Source organism: Scylla paramamosain, chromosome 31 (genome assembly GCF_035594125.1).
Source record: "Scylla paramamosain isolate STU-SP2022 chromosome 31, ASM3559412v1, whole genome shotgun sequence".
NCBI lineage: Eukaryota > Metazoa > Arthropoda > Malacostraca > Decapoda > Portunidae > Scylla > Scylla paramamosain.
Genome location: NC_087181.1, coordinates 10206494 through 10226316, shown reverse-complemented (window position 1 = coordinate 10226316; position 19823 = coordinate 10206494). Strand labels below are relative to the sequence as shown.

Genomic DNA, 19823 nt, shown 5'->3' with positions numbered 1-19823 from the left:
ACTACAACAACAACAACAACAACAACAACAACAACAACAACAACAACAACAACAACAACAACAACAACAGCAACAACAGGATCCCTCTCGGCGTGTCAAGGCCAGGCTTTAGGGATCCGTCAGGCTGAGGGGAGCGGCAGGGGCTTAAGCCTTGTAATTCGGTCACTGAAGATGGGATGGAAGACTCACAACTTGCGACTGAGGGAGTAAGAGGCTTTGTCCGCGGGGCTGACACTGGCCTGCCATCAATAAGGCTCCGCTGTCCTCGCAGGGAAAGATGGACGCCCTTTGGGGAAGATCCTGAGGCGTGGCGACCATCTTACTACTCTTATGTAACTAATCTTCATCGGCGTCTGTCATCATCACTTTTGTATCAGCAGGTTTTTCTGTTAGTGATGGAGCAGTCCAATTAAACAGCCCAGAAAGGACATCAGGATTTCCTACTGTTTGATCTCCCTGGTAATCCTGGCCACTGTTATCGTCCTTACTCACAGGCTACACAACTCCGCACAACAAGACGAGGATATCTCATAACTTTTCCTCCACTCACCCACGTCCACTATTCCTGTTTCCCATTTCTTTTCGACGTGGTTTTTCGTTCCTCGGTCTTGTCTTTCCATTTTGTTCGGTCTCAAGGACGCATCGCCTGACTTGACAACATGGCCAGGAAACATGAAGCTGGATTTACTACAAGAACACAAGAATATTTCAACGCATCTTGACCATGACAATGGCTTTGAGGGTAAGAGTAGCGCGGCACATCGCCATGATATCGCCAGCACACCAAATTACCTCCGGCAATTCTGGGTTAATACTGCGGATGTGGCGGAGAGGAGGGACCAGGGGCAGTGTGGGGGCGGCGGGATGTGGGTGATAGGAGGGAAGGGCTGAAGGCAGTGTGGGTCGGCGGGGGATGTGGGTGAGAAGAGTGTGGTTCTGGGGGCAGTGTTGGGTCCGGCTGGGATCACACAGGGAGGGAGAAAGGGAACGCAATACATGGGACGATTTACCTCAATAAACCACCTCGTTTCCTCGTCGTATAATCTGATTACATAAAAATGGGAGTTTGCAGTGGTGGCTGCTATGTATTCCCGCCTGCTTCTCTCCCTTCTTCTCGTCCTCCTTCTCCTCTTCCTCGTTTTTGCTTCATCTCCTTGTTTTTTTTTTTTTTTGGGGGGGACGGGGGGTCATCCTGTTGTTAAGGATATAAAAAATAATGGAAGCTGCAGAGATCCGAGAGGTCTACACGTGGTGGGAGTCTCTGTATACTCGTAAAACATACCCACCTATTTCCACCTATCATCCCCATCCATAAATTCGCCTAATTTTCTTTTAAAGCTCTCTAATGGCTCGGCACTAACAACTTGATTACTCAGTCTGTTCCATTCATCTACCACTCAATTTGGGAGCCAATTGTTACTGCTGTTCTTATTATTTTTCTTTATTTTTCTCCTCTCCCGCGTCCTGCCCGCATCCCACTAGAGTCTAGACAGCCTCGTTCAGCCCCACCTGGCGTCTCTCTCATAGCCTTCCTATCGGTAAACAACCAACTCTTGTCTTCAGGACGCCGCCGCTCACCAGGTACTCCGCTCAAGCCACGTCGCCACTCCATTCCTTCTCCCCATCACCTCCTCCCATCCTCTCCTCCACTCCTCCACTCCTCCACTCCTCAACCCTCCCTCCAGACACTGTGAGGTAAGCAGATACAAATGTGTGTATTTTTTTCTCCGAGACAAAAATAACCACTAGAAAACTTGATTATGTTCTCCAGAAACCCTTTTTTTTTTTATTCTCTCTCTCTTTTTCCCTATTTGTTTCATTGTATTTCTGCCTCACTCACTTACGCACACGCACACGTACACACACACACACACACACACACACACACACACACACACACACACACACACACACACACACACACACACACACACACACACACTGTTATCAAATCCCCCTCGGCCAGCACAGTCCAATACACAACAGCAATTCGTCTCGCCGTATTAGTCTGCTCAACGTGGTGTTTCTGTCTGCGCACCACCATTCTCTCCCCATCACTCCCCTCCTCCCCTGCAACACCGCCACCTGTCTGTCCTCCCCTCGTCGCCGTTGTGTTGCTCACGTGCACGCTTTGGCCGCCTCATTCCGTCCAGCAGCACACACGCGATTCTGAATATTGAGTTACAGATTCAGTGTCTTTGTGTGTGTGTGTATGTGTGTGTGTGTGTGTGTGTGTGTGTGTGTGTGTGTGTGTGTGTGTGTGTGTGTGTGTGTGTGTGTGTGTGTGTGTGTGTGTGTGTGTGTGTGTGTGTGTGTGTGAGGCGTCCAAACAAAGAGAACATGTTGAAGTACGCAGTCAAATTTTTCTCCCATCTCTCTCTCTCTCTCTCTCTCTCTCTCTCTCTCTCTCTCTCTCTCTCTCTCTCTCTCTCTCTCTCTCTCTCTCTCTCTCTCTCTCTCTCTCTCTCTCTCTCTCTCTCTCTCTCTCTCTCTCTCTCTCTCTCTCCAGATGACCTCATTTTTCCTCTCCCCGTCCTTTCTTTCCACCCTCTCACTCACTCTCTCTCTCTCTGGCTCCACCCCTCGCCCAATAAGCAGCCTCGACAAAGGTGCCTCATCTCCCCTCCTCGTCACACGGCCAGGTAGCATCGTCACCTTTCCTCAACAGGTGTGTGGGACAATCCTATTTTCTGGCCCACACACCTGCTTACCTGCCCACCCAAGAGTACCTTTCCTAACCGCAGCTTTGCCTATACAAGTACACGCTTCTCTCAAAGGTTAAACGCTTCTACGTACACAGATTCATGAGAGTGTGTTTTGTTGATACTGTACATACTCGTATCAATAAAACGTTTACAGATATATGTGCGTTTCTCAGTGTTAAAATAATGTTTAGTAAATGTGATATGAATGTGAGATTGGTGAATAATAAAGTGATAATAAAGTGATGATGACACGTGGTGATGAACATGGGAGAGTGGTGATTTGTGACCCCAGTTCCTTGTGGTGAGTGTGCTGAGATTAATCTAATATACGTGGTGAATATGATGAAGTATGAAGTAAGTGTTATGTTCCGTAGATTCCATGGAGACTGTGACCTGGTGAAGAGTGATGAGAATAAAATGTGCGTTGATTAGCTGTAGCGAACGTTATGAGGAAAATAATGAGATGTCCTATAAAACTCCCTTAATAACTCCGGGTCTCCGTCAGCGGCAGCCTCACACGAGCCTCACTTCTCGTTGTACTCCGCTAACTAAACTTCCCTGCATTTACTTACCGCCTAAATCACGCCGGGATATTACGCCCAGAATGAATATGATCCTCTCGGTTTTGGAATCATAAAATATTTCCGGCAGAATATTTTCCACATAATTCTCTCTCTCTCTCGGAAAAAAAATACGTGAATTACACACAGGCGTATTGAATCAAGGTAAATTGGAGAGCTTCCTGCGCCGTGATTTAAGCGCCGGTCAGCTCCTCCCTTAACTGACGAGCTCGTTTTTTTTATACCCAGTGATGTCATTTGGCTTTATATTATATCATTAGGACTCATTGATGTTTATTTGCTCTTAATGACGTAACATTACCAGCATTACCCCCAATAATTCAGTTAATGGCACTCTTTTCTATCTGTTTGGGTCTAATTTTGTGGGGAGGGGTGTGTGTGTACGTGTGTGTGTGTGTGTGTGTGTGTGTGTGTGTGTGTGTGTGTGTGTGTGTGTGTGTGTGTGTGTGTGTGTGTGTGTGTGTGTGTGTGTGTGTGTGTGTGTGTGTGTAGACCAGAGGATTAAGTCTCTATTGGAGATATTTGGGGACAAAGTTTTAAGCTGTGTGTGTGTGTGTGTGTGTGTGTGTGTGTGTGTGTGTGTGTGTGTGTGTGTGTGTGTGTGTGTGTGTGTGTGTGTGTGTGTGTGTGTCAGGCGAGGAGGGGGTAATGTGTGCATTGGGGGGGATGTGTGCTCAGAGTCTCAATACTGGAGGACGTGAAGGATTAAGACCACCGTCCTCCTCCTCCTCCTCCTCCTCCTCCTCCTCCTCCTCCTCCTCCTCCGCCTCCTCCTCCTCCTCTTCCTCCTCCTTGAGTCACGTGTCCTGCAGCCTCGTCCTTCATCTCCAGCGAAACGATTTCTAACACGTCTTACTTTGCAGGCCGCATTTAATCTATATACTGAGCAGGCCACCTCGCACCGGGACACCCAGGCTGGAAGGCTCGCAAAACACACACAACACGCACGCGAAAATGACAGAAAAAAGCTACGAAAACATTCGCAAAATGGTAAACCCCACAAAACACACACTAAATAATGAAAAAAACGCACGCAAAATGGCAGAAAACTGTACGAAAGGCACGCAAAATGAAAGAAAACCCCACAAAACGCACGCAAAATTGTAGAAAAAACAACACGAACTGCACACACGCAATAGCAAAAAAAAAATCCTAGAAAAATTACATGGACCGCACCCAAAATAGCAGCGAAACCCACGCAAACGCACGTAAACCCACGCAAAATAGTGTGGAGGCAGTGAACGTTCTTACTTGACGCCACATTAATGAAAACAACAAGAAGTCTTTCAACTTTACCAATTACCATTCGAGTGGAGTGGCTAGACTGGGAGCCCAGGTGGAGAGCGGGGCCAGGTGGAGGAGGGAGCACAGGTGGAGGCGATGGGAGGCGGTGAAGTGCTGTTGCGGAGGTGGTGGAGTGATGAGGTGCAGCTGGGACAGAGGGAGAGAGAGGGGGAGGCTTGTGGAGGGAGAGCAAGGGAGAATATATGGGGATGGAGTGAGGCTTGGAATTGAGTGCAGCTGTGGTGGTGGTGGTGGTGGTATACTTATACTTGGTGTTGAGGTGGTGGTGGTGATAGTAGTAGTAGTAGTAGTAGTAGTAGTAGTAGTAGTAGTAGTGTCAGCTGGTGGTGAGATCGGTGGAGTTACTGGTGTTTGGTGTTGGTGGTGGTAGAAATAGCAATAGTAGTAACAGGTAGTAGAGGTGGTGGTGGTGGTGGTGGTGGTGGTGGTGGTGGTGGTGAAGGGCTTGAAATATACAGAAAGACCCGAAGGAATAAAAGCTTCAGTAACGAAGTATAAAAACTGCCAAACTTCGTGAAGGCAAATAGCCGAGCAAGGATCAAAAAAGAATATAAAAAATGAAACCAGGAAAGTACTAAAATAAAAATAAAGACATGATAAATAAGAAATATGAGGTAAAAAAGTCATTTAAATATGCAAACATGAAAATACTCGTAAGAAACTTATATAACACACACACACACACACACACACACACACACACACACACACACACACACACACACACACACACACACACACACACACACACACACACACACATATACGCACGTACAAAAAAGCCCAAGTAATCCCACAAGATAGTTACATTTGATGAAAACTTTTACGGATGAAGTTTCTTCCGCGTTGCTCACAAAAGTTAAGGCGAAAAAATGAGCGAGAGAGAGAGAGAGAGAGAGAGAGAGAGAGAGAGAGAGAGAGAGAGAGAGAGAGAGAGAGAGAGAGAGAGAGAGAGAGAGAGAGAGGAAAATGACACACACGGTCGCAACTTTCCCCGCCTGGCAAGTATTTTATCTACATTTTCCTTCGTTCTTTTCCCTTACCTCGCCTTTGCTCTTTCCTGTTTTTTCCTTTTTCACTTCCTTCCCTTCTCCCTTCCCCTTCCTTTCTCTTCCTCCGGCCTTCCCTTCTCCTCTTTTTCCCCTTCCCTTTGTCCTCAAGTTTTCCTCCCGGGCAATTTCCTTTCAATCATCACCCATGTGTACATAGGAATGAAAACTTATATGTGTAACAAAAATCTAAGTTTACATACGCACACAAACATGCACACGCGCCCACCCATCCACCCACCCACACACACACACACACACACATGCAATGGAATGGAGGTCAGAGGTCAGACGAATTTTATCTAACTGCCTTTGCCTTCTTTTAAGTTAAAAAGAAAAGAAAAAAGTAAAAAAAAGTGAAAAGAAGGTAGGAAAGAGAAAAGAATATGAGTGGGTGTGAGAGAAAAGGAAACTACCTCACGAAAGGAAGAAAAAGGAAAGAAAAGAAAAACGGCACAAGGGAAGGAGAAAAGCAATCAAGAAAGAAAAGAATAGAAACGGAATGAAGAGGAAATAAGACAGAAAAAATGAAAGGGAAAAAAGAATGGAAAGAAGGAAACACACGACGGCGCACCTTTCATTCACCTTTTGTTCCTTGGCGCCAAAAAATCGGTGACGAATATTTTACAGTTTTGTGGCTGCGGCGAGGAACCGACAATTTTCAGGCGGCGCGTCGTTAGCGGAGGTAATTCAGGGTCGGGAAAACGTTTGCCAGAACACGAGAGAGAGAGAGAGAGAGAGAGAGAGAGAGAGAGAGAGAGAGAGAGAGAGAGAGTACTGTTTTCCAGAGTAAGAAATAGAAAGCAAAAAAGTGCGCAACTGGTAATATCGTTTCCTTGGCACGTGAATATTCAGATTGCTGCAGAAAGGAGATTAGCAAAATTATCATCCTTGACTCTCTCCACTGATTCCTCCCCCATTGTGTGTGTGTGTGTGTGTGTGTGTGTGTGTGTGTGTGTGTGTGTGTGTGTGTGTGTGTGTGTGTGTGTGTAATGGCGGTGTACCTTGCACATAATGACGCGAGGTGCTTTCATAGTACTAGCTGACTCACCACCTTCATTATCATTCTTGCTAACCAGACCTTCTCTTTACTTGCCTTTCACTCCTTCACCACCACCATCACCACTAACACGCCACCACCGCCACCATTACCACCGCCGCTAACAGGACGAGGAAAAACTCAAATTCACAACGTCTTGTAATTCTGCCGAGCTCTCAGCGGCTTAACAGGCTCACAAATCCTCCACGACACTCACACTAACCCTGGAAAGCCTGTCTCGCTGCCCAGCAGAGCGCCGGACAATGAAGACTTTACCGGAACGCCGCCGCCAAAAATGTAGCACAGCCCAGCGCACTCCCTCACCCTTTAATCTTGAAACGAGACTTGGCTGGAATTCTCAAAGCCAATTTTTGTTTTATAATTCTGTGGTGAGCGTGTTGGGCGCGAGGATCGATGAGTGGTGAAGGGGCTGACCGCGCCGTGCCATCTGTCTCGTGAAGGAGTGACGCCACTAACTCAGGCTGGCGATATACAACAGCAAGAGCGATAACGACGATAGCAGAGGTAGTGGCACCAACAGCAGCAACGATAGCATGATAGCAGCGATAGCAGCAGCAGCAGTAGCGGCAGAAAGATAGCAGACATAGTTGCAGCAGCAGCAACGATAGCACGACAGCAGATATAACAGCAAAAGCAGGAGTAGCGGCAGTGGTTGCGACGGTAGCAGACTCGATGAACTTTCTCCAGTCTTGTGTTGACGTGGCCGAGTCGATTCGAGGCAGAGATTCACGGCCGAATGATCCTTCGCTGTTCACTCGGGGGACTTCGCCGACCGGAAAATGGACCCAACGACCATTCGCGGGTCTCGTCCCTTGCGATGACGAGGCCGAGTTGGTAAAGACGAGGAGGACCAACAATGAACAGAGCCAAGACGTGTGTCCCTCGCCGCTCACTGCCCCATGTATTACTGTGCACGCCAGACTGCCCACGGAGGTCAAGGCTGCGGGATGCCTCACGACCTGTGCCATTGACTTGTGGCTCCTCTTTATTTGCTCCTGTCAGCGCGCCCATCGGCTATAAAGTTCGCTGTGTGTGCATTTCCTGCCGCCGTGGACCAGGTACAGACTTGAGTACGGACACCCTAAGTTTCCCGCCTCTCCAAGCTCACGAAAAGCTATGCCGGGGGACACCGCAGCTAATAATGGATTACACCCACGCCATGTCAAGCCGCTCACCAGGAATCGAACTGGGTGAGGCACGTGTCCACCTCGCTACCCATGATTTGTTAAGCTTCTCAGCGCTTATGGTCTGCATTAACGTGTGCTAATCAATGGTGCAGCATATACACAGTGGTTGCTTAAGCAGGTACAGGGGAGAGAAAGGCGCTACATCATTCCATCATAAAATGGCCTGATGAAAATGTAATGTAGTTTTAGAAGACACACACGCATTATCTCTCTCTCTCTCTCTCTCTCTCTCTCTCTCTCTCTCTCTCTCTCTCTCTCTCTCTCTCTCTCTCTCTCTCTCTCTCTCTCTCTCTCTCTCTCTCTCTCTCTCTCTCTCTCTCTCTCTCTCTCTCTCTCTCTCTCTCTCTCTCTCTCTCTCTCTCTCTCTCTCTCTCTCTCTCTCTCTCTCTCTCTCTCTCTCTCTCTCTCTCTCTCTCTCTCTCTCTCTCTCTCTCTCTCTCTCTCTCTCTCTCTCTCTCTCTCTCTCTCTCTCTCTCTCTCTCTCTCTCTCTCTCTCTCTCTCTCTCTCTCTCTCTCTCTCTCTCTCTCTCTCTCTCTCTCTCTCTCTCTACGACAGGGTATCACAAGGTACATAATAAACAGCGTGACACAAACCATCAATCCTCCTCCTCCTTCTCCAACCCACAAAAACGAGGCATACTATTACTATAATTCCTCCTCCTCCTCCTCCTCCTCCTCCTCCTCCTCCTCCTCCTCCTCCTCCTTCTCCTTCTCCTCTTTCTCCTCCTCCTCCACTTCGTCCTCGTTCTCCAACTCGTTTATTTTCCCTTGCGTCCTCTCCCTCTTCATCATCATTATCCTTAACCCGCGCTGAACCAACAATCGAGTCTTGGGGAAAAATTTTAAAAGTCGTCCCATGCAAAGTAATGTTAATTAGGTCCCTCCGCCATTACTTGGTCTAACAGGTCCGCTTCCTCCCCTCCTTCCCTCCATCCCTCCACTTCTTCCTTCACTTCTTCATGCCTCCATCCATTCCTCTTTCCGGCCTTCCATGCCAGAGTATATTTCTCCCTTCACTCCTCTCTACTTCTCTCCATTTCTTCCTCTACTCTTCACCCATTTCTCCCTCCACTTCTCTATACCTCCATCCATTTCTCTTTCCCTACATCTCTCCCTCTAGATAGAAAGTTCTCTCCTCTCGTCTCTCCATTTCTCCCTCCCTCCAGATAAGCAGTACTCTTCCCCCATCTCTTCTCTCTCTCCCTCACTATTTCTCGTGCAGTTTCCTCTATTCCCTCCCTACTTTCCTCCCTTCATTTCTCTCTACCTCCAAGAAAGATTGTTTTTTCCCTCACTCTCTCCCTCACTTCCTGTGGTGAGAGAAAACCTGAGGGAGAGGGAACCCTTTATCCGTGTTATGCCAGGGGGAGGGTGACAGCCCTCTCCCTCTCTCTCTCTCCCTCTCTCCCACTCCTGCTTCCACGCACTCTTGGGATGAGAGCAAACCCACACTTTTCTCTCTTACTTTCTTTTCTTTCTCCTTTTTCTTACTTCTTCTTGAGGTCATGTAATTGCACCTTCCCTCCTTTTCTCCCTCCTTCCTTCCCTCCTTTCCTCTCTCCTTCTCTCCCTCCTTCCCTCCCTCCCTCCCTCTTTCGTCCGCTGAGAAAGAAGACATGTCCTCCACATCTTTAACTGAGTAAATGTCTAGTATTTTTCTATCATGTCTGACTGTCTGTGTGTCTGCCTCCCCCCATTCCAGCCTCTTCCTCTCTCTCTCTCTCTCTCTCTCTCTCTCTCTCTCTCTCTCTCTCTCTCTCTCTCTCTCTCTCTCTCTCTGGCGCATTAAACATCCCGGTGCTTACGATTCACCGGCGCCAATGTCCGATTAAATTCTTACGGCGCCGCTATCGATTGAGCGAATGTTAGCACCGAATCCTCTCTCTCTCTCTCTCTCTCTCTCTCTCTCTCTCTCTCTCTCTCTCTCTCTCTCTCTCTCTCTCTCTCCGATTCCTCTCTTATCATTTCATTCCTTTTCTTTATTCGTTATTTTATATATCATGTTTTATCTTTTCTTTCAGTCTTTTCCTTCCAACCTTCCTCCCTTCCTTTTTTCCTCTCTCTCCCTCCCTCTTTCTCTCTCTCTCCCTCCCTCCCTCCCTCCCTCCCTCTCTCTCTCTCTCTCTCTCTCTCTCTCTCTCTCTCTCCCTTCCTATCTCCCCCGCCCCCACCCACCTACCTCTTCCTGACGTTAAATAAATTGCATTCTCCCAACCCTCGCTCGTGGAGGGAAAAAATATATATATTACTCAACATTGATATCCTGCCACATCCAAATTTAGTTGTGAGAGAGAGAAAAAAAATGGTGAATATCTCGTGTCTTCTCCTGATCTTGTTAAGGGAAAAAGGGAAGGACAGAATTGCAACCATGGGGAATATTTTGTTCCTGGAAAAATATGCTATTGTGATATCCAGCTATACTCACACTCACGCACACACTCACGCACACACACACACACACACACACACACACATACACACACACACACACACACACACGCAACTAACTGGCTCTTCCAAAGCCCTCATCTTCTCCCTTTCCCCCCCCCCTCTCTCTCTCTCTCTCTCTCTCTCTCTCTCTCTCTCTCTCTCTCTCTCTCTCTCTCTCTCTCTCTGCAAAAAGGTCGAGGGATTAACGGCGCGCCACAACTTCACTTGCGTCTAATGAAAGTGGCATCTTCCTCTTCTAAGTCAACCTCTGATATTGACTGGAGGAAGAGGAGGAGGAGGAGGAGGAGGAGGAAAATAAGAGAAGGAGAAGGAGGAGAGGAAAGAAATTTAATCCTGCGATGGAGGGATGAAGCATGGCAAGGAAGGGAGAGAAGGAAGTAGTGAAGGAAGCAAGCAAGGCAGAAGGGATATAATGGATGAGAGAATCACGGAGGGAAGGAGGAAAAATAAAAGCTCGTGCAGGAAGGAAGGATGGAGGGAGTAAGGGATGGAAGGAGCTTTAAGGATGGGTAGGATACTCTAGCACTTTGTCAGGAAGCTTGTAACGCGTCCTAAAGTATACATGACAAGAGGAAGGGGGATAATGCATACTCTAAGATACACACACACACACACACACACACACACACACACACACACACACACGTCCATATATGTATGAGTCATATCTTGCAGAATATGCACACGAGAAGAGGTGAACGGCTTGTATGTAAGAAGGCTCTTGCGCACACGAGTGTGTGTGTGTGTGTGTGTGTGTGTGTGTGTGTGTGTGTGTGTGTGTGTGTGTGTGTGTGTGTGTGTGTGTGTGTGTGTGTGTGTGTGTGTGTGTGTGTGTACGCGCTTGTGTACATGTGTAGGTTCATGCGTGCGCGTATTTTACATCACAGGGAGCAGACAAGAAGAAAGTAATAAAACAGGTTTATGCGTCTGTGTATGCGTTCGTGTATGCTTGTGTGCGCTGAATACCTTCCACACACACACACACACACACACACACACACACACACACACACACACACACACACACACACACACACACACACACAGGGGATGGCAGCGGCAGGCGGAGTATGAAGGGTATAAGTCTGAGGCCTGAGGAGGCGGAGGCGGCGGCGTTTCGTCATTACCTAGTGGGCGGTTATTACACAAGGCTACAAGGGCACGAGGTCTGCGGGGCCTGGGCTGAGTGGCGGCGGCGTCGATGTAACAAGAGGTGCGCCAGGTATTTCGCGAGCTTGATGGCCAAATTACGTCCCCGTGTCCCTTTTCTCGGCGCGCCAGGTCGAGCCGTCCCTTACGAGAGCCTGAAGGGATAATGCCGCCAGTCTTTACAGCTTGAATTAGCGGGCCCGCTCTCAATGCTTGGCCTAAGTGTGTCCCATAATGCCAGGCTGCCTGTATTTATTGTTACCTCTATCCCTCTCTCTCTCTCTCTCTCTCTCTCTCTCTCTCTCTCTCTCTCTCTCTCTCTCTCTCTCTCACACACACACACACACACACAGACCGGACGTCCGTGTTCAAGGAGGGGAGACAAGCGCACCTTTATTTTCGTCGTCCACGCTCGGCTTATCCCTTCATCAGTCTGCCCAGGAGGAAATTACAAGCGAGAGCTAATTGCTGGTGTCTCAACCTCAATCTCCTGAAGAAGGGGCGAACTGCAACCTCCTCCTCATACACCTCCTCCAGCTTTTTCTTCTTCTCCTCCTCCTCCTCCTCCTCCTCCTCCTCCTCCTCCTCCTCCTCCTCCTCCTCCTCCTCCACCTTTTTTTCCTCCTTCTCCACCTTTTTCTCCTTCTCCTGTTCTATCCTGGTTCTCCCACTAATAGCTAGAGTAGAATAGTTACCCAACAGCCTAGTAAAGACCTCAAGGTATGTTGCTCTTTGGACTTCCTTTGTATTCCCTTGTATTTCCTCCTCCTCTTCCTCCTCCTAATACTCCTAATACTCCTCCTCCTCCTTCTCCTCCTCATCCTCCCCCTCCTCCTCCACCTCCTCCTCCTAGTTTACCAGAACGCTAATACGATTACAAATATCCAAGCGGATATTCTCGTTATAGCTCAACAATTATCCAGATTTAGTTCTGCCTGCCTGTGTGTCTGTATGTATTCTTCGTTCCCTCTTCTTTCTGCTGTATACTCCACGCCTCGCTAAATCTCACACAGATAGAAGGAGGAGGAGCAGGAGTAGGAGGACGAAGATCTACAGACAGGGAGAATAGACACAAGAGAAACGAAAGACGAGAGAGCGCTGCCTGAAATGCATCTCCAGCCTCGTCAGTTTGAATCAATCTCCCTCTGCTCTACAAAACTACCTGACGGAGGGAGACTTTTAGCAAATACCGACAAGAGAGAGAAAAAATAGAACACGAAAAGACCCGCCTCTCTCAGCCCTAGGAAAGTATTTAATTGGTGCTTCCTTCCTTTGCCAGCCATAGAGTGACAGGGAGGGGAAAGCTGTTAGCCAGGGGAGAAAAAAATATGAATAGGTAAATATAAAGCAATAAATCAATACACGGCGACTGTGTAGATCTCGCAGGAAAGTTAAGGCGAGAAGTTCAAAGGTCAAAAATTACTTTTGAAAAATATATTTATAGTTTGCACTCGCCCATCTGAACAACTGTGATAACTCAGAAGAGTGACCCTTTTCTTTTCTTTCTTTTTTTATTGTTCTTCGCAATTTGTACATGTTTTCCTTGGCGTTTTCTTTTTCTTCATAACTAAGAGAGAGAGAGAGAGAGAGAGAGAGAGAGAGAGAGAGAGAGAGAGAGAGAGAGAGAGAGAGAGAGAGAGAGAGAGAGAGAGAGAGAAACGGGAAACATAAAAGAAAGAATAGTACGGAAGAAATAGAGAATAAGAAAAATAGTGGATGCATGCAAACGACAGGAACTGGATGGGGCGGTAACAGGAGGAGAAGGAGGTGGAGGAGGAGGAGGAGGATGAGGAGGAAGAGTAGGGAGGAGGAGATAGAAGGAAGGATCTAGGATATGAACGAGGCCTTTCCATCTTCCTCCCTGTGTTTCCTCCTGAAGGGAAAGACTGATGCTGAAGGAGGCGTCGACGGCGGATACTGCGCGGCCACTTATTACAGACTCTCTCTCTCTCTCTCTCTCTCTCTCTCTCTCTCTCTCTCTCTCTCTCTCTCTCTCTCTCTCTCTCTCTCTCTCTCTCTCTCTCTCTCTCTCTCTCTCTCTCTCTCTCTCTCTCTCTCTCTCTCTCTCTCTCTCTCTCTCTCTCTCTCTCTCTCTCTCTCTCTCTCTCTCTCTCTCTCTCTCTCTCTCTCTCTCTCTCTCTCTCTCTCTCTCTCTCTCTCTCTCTCTCTCTCTCTCTCTCTCTCTCTCTCTCTCTCTCTCTCTCTCTCTCTCTCTCTCTCTCTCTCTCTCTCTCTCTCTCTCTCTCTCTCTCTCTCTCTCTCTCTCTCTCTCTCTCTCTCTCTCTCTCTCTCTCTCTCTCTCTCTCTCTCTCTCTCTCTCTCTCTCTCTCTCTCTCTCTCTCTCTCTCTCTCTCTCTCTCTCTCTCTCTCTCATGACCGTGCCAGCTCAACATTAACAAGGCCAAGTTTCACGTCCTGCTGAGGCATGTACGTACGAGTAACTTATGTTAAACTTGAATGAGGTAAACTTTTACATTTGTTTATGAGAAAACTTGGCCGTCTAATTCCGAGCAAATAAAGCAGCATTAAAAAGTTTGTGTAAATGTGAGTTATGTGAAGTCTTGCCGATGTGGAGGCGACCAGTGGAACTCTGCGTGTCGCCTACGAGATGCCGCGCCGCCCGCACTTATTACTTTTCCCACGAGTGTAAATATTTTAACCTACAACGGGACTTTTCCATCATTTTCCTTCAGGTCGGCAATATTACTTTCGCTTAAAGGCTTCCAGTGAGAAAACTCGAGGAGGGAAAGACACGCTGCTTTAATACTTTTTTCCTAGAACATCATTATGGAAAAAGTGCAAATGTTTTAACCTACAATTTTTTTTTTTCATAATTTCCTTCGGAGTCGGAAATGTGAGTCTCACTTAAATGCTTCCAATAACAATGCTGGGAGAGACAGACACACGCCGCTGTAACACTTTTTCCAGAACATCATTATGAAAAAAAAAAAAAAAAGAGAATATTTTAAACTACAGCTGCAGTATTGTTTTTGTTTTTTAAAGTAAGAGACACAAGTTTTGCTTAAATACTTCCACTGCTGGGGGCGGAAAAGATACGCCGCTGTGACACAATTTGAAGAGACATAAAAGAATAATCTTACTTTGACAACTGAAACCGGCACGTTCCGATCTTTTCGATGCGGAAAATGTAATTCGCTTATTTCTCCCACAGCTTGTACTGGGAAGGACAGAGACGCGCGGCTTTGTGTAACATGTCATCAAGGGAGATTTTTATTAGTAATACAAATATTGATACTTGCCTTTTTTTTGTTCATGAAGAGAAAATAAGTTGTGTGTGTGTGTGTGTGTGTGTGTGTGTGTGTGTGTGTGTGTGTGTGTGTAATAATAATAATAATAATAATAATAAACGGTTTATTATTTAGGCAGTTGACAAACTGAAAATGTACATAGGGGATGGGGAAAAACTTAACATTAATCCTAACGGTAAGACTAATCTAGGAGGGAAATACTATCGATTGATGGCTCGCACCATGGTGGGAATCGCACTGAGTCTGTACCGGTCCGTGCGCGGCGCCTTCAGGGGCGTTATTTTGTTGTGGTGTCTGGTGGCACGGACAGGGCGAGGCGCGTCGGGCGGCAGCATGTCTCTGAGACGCGGATGATGCAGTAGTCCCTTCCCAAACTTCTCCAGAGCCTCTCGGTGCCTGGTGGATATTCTGGACAGACTCAGGGTGGTCAGGGCTTCTTCATAGGTGGTGTATGCAGGGCCAAGGATGACCCTGCACGCCCTTTTCTGCACACTCTCTAGCTGTAGCTGTAAGTGTTCACAAAAACAACAATCCCACCAGATCGAGCCTCAAACTAAACGCTAAAAGTTGAAAACAGAAAAGTAAAAAAACAAAACAAACTGAGGTCACTATCACTAGGGGGCGGGGAAGGCCAACAAGTTGGCCGAGGCTGCTCGAGAGCGCCAAGGTCACACGTCCTGCCCGTATGAGGTCAAGACGGTGTGTGTGTGTGTGTGTGTGTGTGTGTGTGTGTGTGTGTGTGTGTGTGTGTGTGTGTGTGTGTGTGTGTGTGTGTGTGTGTGTGTGTGTGTGTGTGTGTGTGTGTGTGTGTGTGTGTGTGTGTGTGTGTGTGTGTATTTCCATTATCATGCTACGTTACTTTAATTCCTGAAACTTACTTTTTTTTTATACGAGTAGAGAATTGGTATGTGTTTTTAATTAAAAGCAATACATGTACGCTTCTTAATAGGAATTATGACTATATTTTTAAGTGAAGAATATGCGGCACGTACACTTTATACTAAGAAATTAACTGTTGCTTTAATGTTGGTAATGTAACTCCAATGTTAGGAGAGGTAAAGGTATTGGTGATGGAGAGACAAGTGTGCTGGTGTATCTAGCACCACACCACACCTACAGCACCAGTACCACTACCACCACCGCCACCACCACCACCACCACCGCAGGTCACTCCACGCTACGTATCGACTGATTTCTATCTCCCGTCATCTTGCTGTCCTCCTCCTCCTTATCATTTTCCCTCTCTTCCTCTTCCTTCTCTTCCTCGTACTTCTTATCATTCTCACTCTCCTCCTCTTATCGTTCTCTTTCACTTTCTCCTCCTCCTTTTCATTTCCTACCTATTCCCTGTCAATGCTCCCTCCTCCTCCTTCTCCTCCTCCTCCTCTTCCCCACACTGGGACAAATGGACCCAAACACGTAACTAGTACATATAAACTACAAGACAAGAAGCACCACACGTACACCTGTACCTACACTCATAAACCACGCGACACTTCGCTCTCGTGCAAGTCCAAGGTGGCAATTATGAAGAAATGAAAGGGAACAAAAAACACCACGCCAATTACCACCACCACCACCACCACCATCACCACCATCACCACCACCACTCCACTACTCCATTACTCCAGTACTTTACCACCGACCTCCTTCCCCTCTCTCCACCTCCTCCTCCTCCTCCTCCTCCCGTACCCACACTCAAGAAATCCAATTAAACAGTGTCAAAACGTCGACAGAAGGGGAGCGAAGCGTGACAGAGATGTCAAAAGTTACACTAGAGATATGGAGGAGGAGGAGGAGGAGGAGGAGGTGACAAGTGCGAGGGCAATGGCGAGGGGAAGGAGAAAGGTGCTGGAGCGTAACGAAAGAGGAGGAGGAGGAGGAGGAGGAGGAGGAGGAGGAGGAGGAGGAGGAGGAGGAGGAGGAGCGAAAAAAGTAGGAGGATGACGCCGACGACACGAGTAGGAAGAGAAGAACCTGGACAATGACTCTCTCTCCTTCTCTCTCTCTCTCTCTCTCTCTCTCTCTCTCTCTCTCTCTCTCTCTCTCTCTCTCTCTCTCTCACTTAAAGTTACCCTTCCTCCTCCAGGAGTCTCTGGGTCAAATGTCGTTCTAATTTCTGACATTCCGATTCCCGATTGATTTCCTGATTCACGATTCCAACCTCCAACGCCCTTCTCAATTCCGTCCTCTTCCTTCTTCTCCTCTTCTTGTTCCTCTACTTATAACTTATTTCTCATCCACTTTGCTCACTAATTTTCTTTTCTTTCCTCTTTCTTATAATCCTTTCTCTAATTCTCTCTTGCTTTCCTCTTTCATCATCTAATTCTTGTCTTCCTGTCATTATTCTTTTCCTCATCACTTCTCTTGTTCCCGTTTCTCTTCTTTCTCTTCCTCCTCCAATGCCTGAATCTCTCCTTTCACTTCTCTCCTATTTTTCCAACCTTTCGGTTTTTTTTCTCTCTTTCGTCCCTCTCTTGTTCCTTCTTCATACCTTCCTAGGTCTTCTCCTTCACTAGTTTTTTTTTCCTCCATCAAAACCACGACCACTACCTTCTCCTCCGCCTCAGCTTCCGCCTCCTCCGCCTTTCCTGGCACGCCCAATAAATAGTTTCCACTCTCCCTTCTTGGCGCTGTAATATATTCCTCGCATACTTTCCTCCTTCCCCTCCTATCACACGTTATATCTCGAATGTCTATTTGTTGCGCTGTCTCAATCTCTGTGCCTCAGCCCACGTCCAATACTCGCATCCTTCCACGTGGGATTTATTTCCCGTATACACTTTTAAGATTGCTTGTTAGCCGAGTATTAAGTCTGCTTTCCTTCTTCTCATGTTGTGTTTTCTTCTTGGCAGGTGTGAGCAGACAGCGCATGACCTCGGCTCTCCCTCACAGCGCCGCCAGCCCGCCAGCCCGCCAGGTGCCTGAGGAGAAGCAAGCGTGACATGAGTGACGCGTCAGGTGTCTAAAAGGCGGCACACAGATAACACATAACCCGCTTTCAAGGAAATATAAAGCTTTATCTCTTGATTGTGTGGATGAGGAAAGATGTCTTGAGGTGACGATGAGAAGTGTGTTGTTATTACAATGACCCAGCAGGCTATGACCTTGAGAGTGAACCTTCATGTTGCACCTCGCAGCGGCAGCAGCAGCACCACCACCACCACCACCTCCACCACGCCTCGCAAAAGAGCCTGGGCCCCGCCATCCCGTAGGAGGGCGGCATGCCGCGCCAGGCGGTGAGGCGCTCGCTGACGTGGGAGGCAGGGCCGCCCCTTCCCTCTGGCGGGAGGTGAGTGGCAGGCGTGCACCTGCGTGCCGGTGTTGTGTGCGTGTGCCGGACGCCCACCAGGTGCCCTCAGGGCACCGCCTGGAGTACAAGAAGTACACAGGGGAGACGCCCAGGCTCACTGCGGCGCCCTCCCCTAGCCCGGGTGAGCGCGAGTGTGGGTACGATCTAACGCATCCTTTGCTTGTCCCCCCTTCCCCCTTCCCGCCCCTACTACGCTGACCCCATTCCCCCAGCCCCTGTGGCCGCACCCACCCCTTCACCCACCCCCGCCCGGCGCGCCCCTCCCTGCCCGTGACGAAGTGCCCCACCGTTCCACCACCACCACGCCTCGCCAACCTGTGTCCCCCGCGGGCGGTGGCGCGGCGCCGGCTACTCCCTCCCCGCCCCGAAGAACTACTCCGAATGGAAATCAGGGGAGTGCGAGGAGAGAAAAGAGTCAGGTGGAGGAAGTGAGTGCCGGGAGAGTGTGGCGAGGCGGCTGGAGTGGTCCGGTTGGCGGCGGCGCCCCCACCATCCGCCTCCCCACCACCTGCCTCCTCGCCCTCACGCCGGGCGGCTGCGGCACTACTACCACCACCACCACCACCACCATCCCCGCCGCCGCCAACACCACCCAGTGGCTCGCCAAGGTGGCCGTGGTGCTCCTCGCCCTCGTCTCCACCGCCGCCGCCTCCTACAAGTTAAAACGTAAGTGCACACTGACATACTTTCTGGAGAGCCGCGCCTGAGCTGTACAGTCACTGATGGGAGAAGGTGAGAAGGCGGGAGGTGACAGGCGGTGATATCGTAATGAGGCGCTGCTCAGATCTGTTGTGGGAGAGCTGACAGCTGACACCTGAGGAAGTAAAGTAAATTTACCAGATAACTGAGCGAGGTAAACTTTAAATATCGAATCTGAGGGGTGACCGGCGCGTCCAAAGGTTACCTGTATTTTGTATCATTTGTTAAAGATGTACTGACCAGAGTACTAGTCCTGCGGGAGGGGGTTGAAGGCCACCTGAGCCCCAGACTCCGGAAAGTTGAAGCATCATACACTTACAAAAATTGGACCACAATATATATTGCATGAAAGCCACACTAAAATACACGTCCCGCCAATCACTATATTGTAGTACCTTTAATAATCTGGCCTCGGAATTTTTCATTGCAATGTAATGTCAAGTCTATTTTTGAGACATGATGTGAGAATAAGTGCAGCAAGCAACACTACTCCCTCGCGCCCTGCCATTCCACCACGGAAATGGACGAATGTTGCTATCATGCCTTCAGTCACTCAGCACACTGGGAGATGATAATAATTTTTTTCACCTCGCCGCTGACACAGTAACGATTCATGACGGAAAAGAGTACCACAGAGAGAGAGAGAGAGAGAGAGAGAGAGAGAGAGAGAGAGAGAGAGAGAGAGAGAGAGAGAGAGAGAGAGAGAGAGAGAGAGAGAGAGAGAGAGAGAGAGAGAGAGAGTCAAAGGCTATTTTAACACGGAACCTCCAAAACATTCCAGACGAATCTTGTTTTATGCAATGGTTGAGTTCCCCTCCAGCATCCACGTCCCCGTATCTCTCCCATCAAGCAACAAAACACGACAAACGCATTACCATTCCCAAGGTCCCTCACAAAAAGCGTGACACAATTACCCACGAATCCCTTGCTAAACATTCCCGCCGTGCCTGGGTCCCCTGCGCGGCTTCAGTTTCTTAAGAGTAACCCCTGCAGCCTCACAAGCTCCTCCTCTCAGAAGTATCTCGACCTCGCCAGGAATCCGAGGAGCACAAGGC

General features: G+C 48.3%; 1 protein-coding gene and 1 long non-coding RNA gene across 2 annotated transcripts in view; one reads left to right on the top strand and one right to left on the bottom strand.

Moving 5' to 3' along the window:
• LOC135116456 (uncharacterized) overlaps positions 1–19823 on the bottom strand; it is a 239226-nt gene that overhangs the window by 60546 nt on the left and 158857 nt on the right. The gene's annotated exons all lie outside the window — the stretch shown is intronic.
• Positions 18196–19823, top strand: part of LOC135116449 (kin of IRRE-like protein 2) — a 62592-nt gene continuing 60964 nt past the window's right edge. Inside the window, exon 1 of the mRNA XM_064033922.1 lies at positions 18196–18735. The gene's annotated coding sequence lies outside the window, so the exon portion shown is untranslated. The remainder of the gene's footprint in view (positions 18736–19823) is intronic.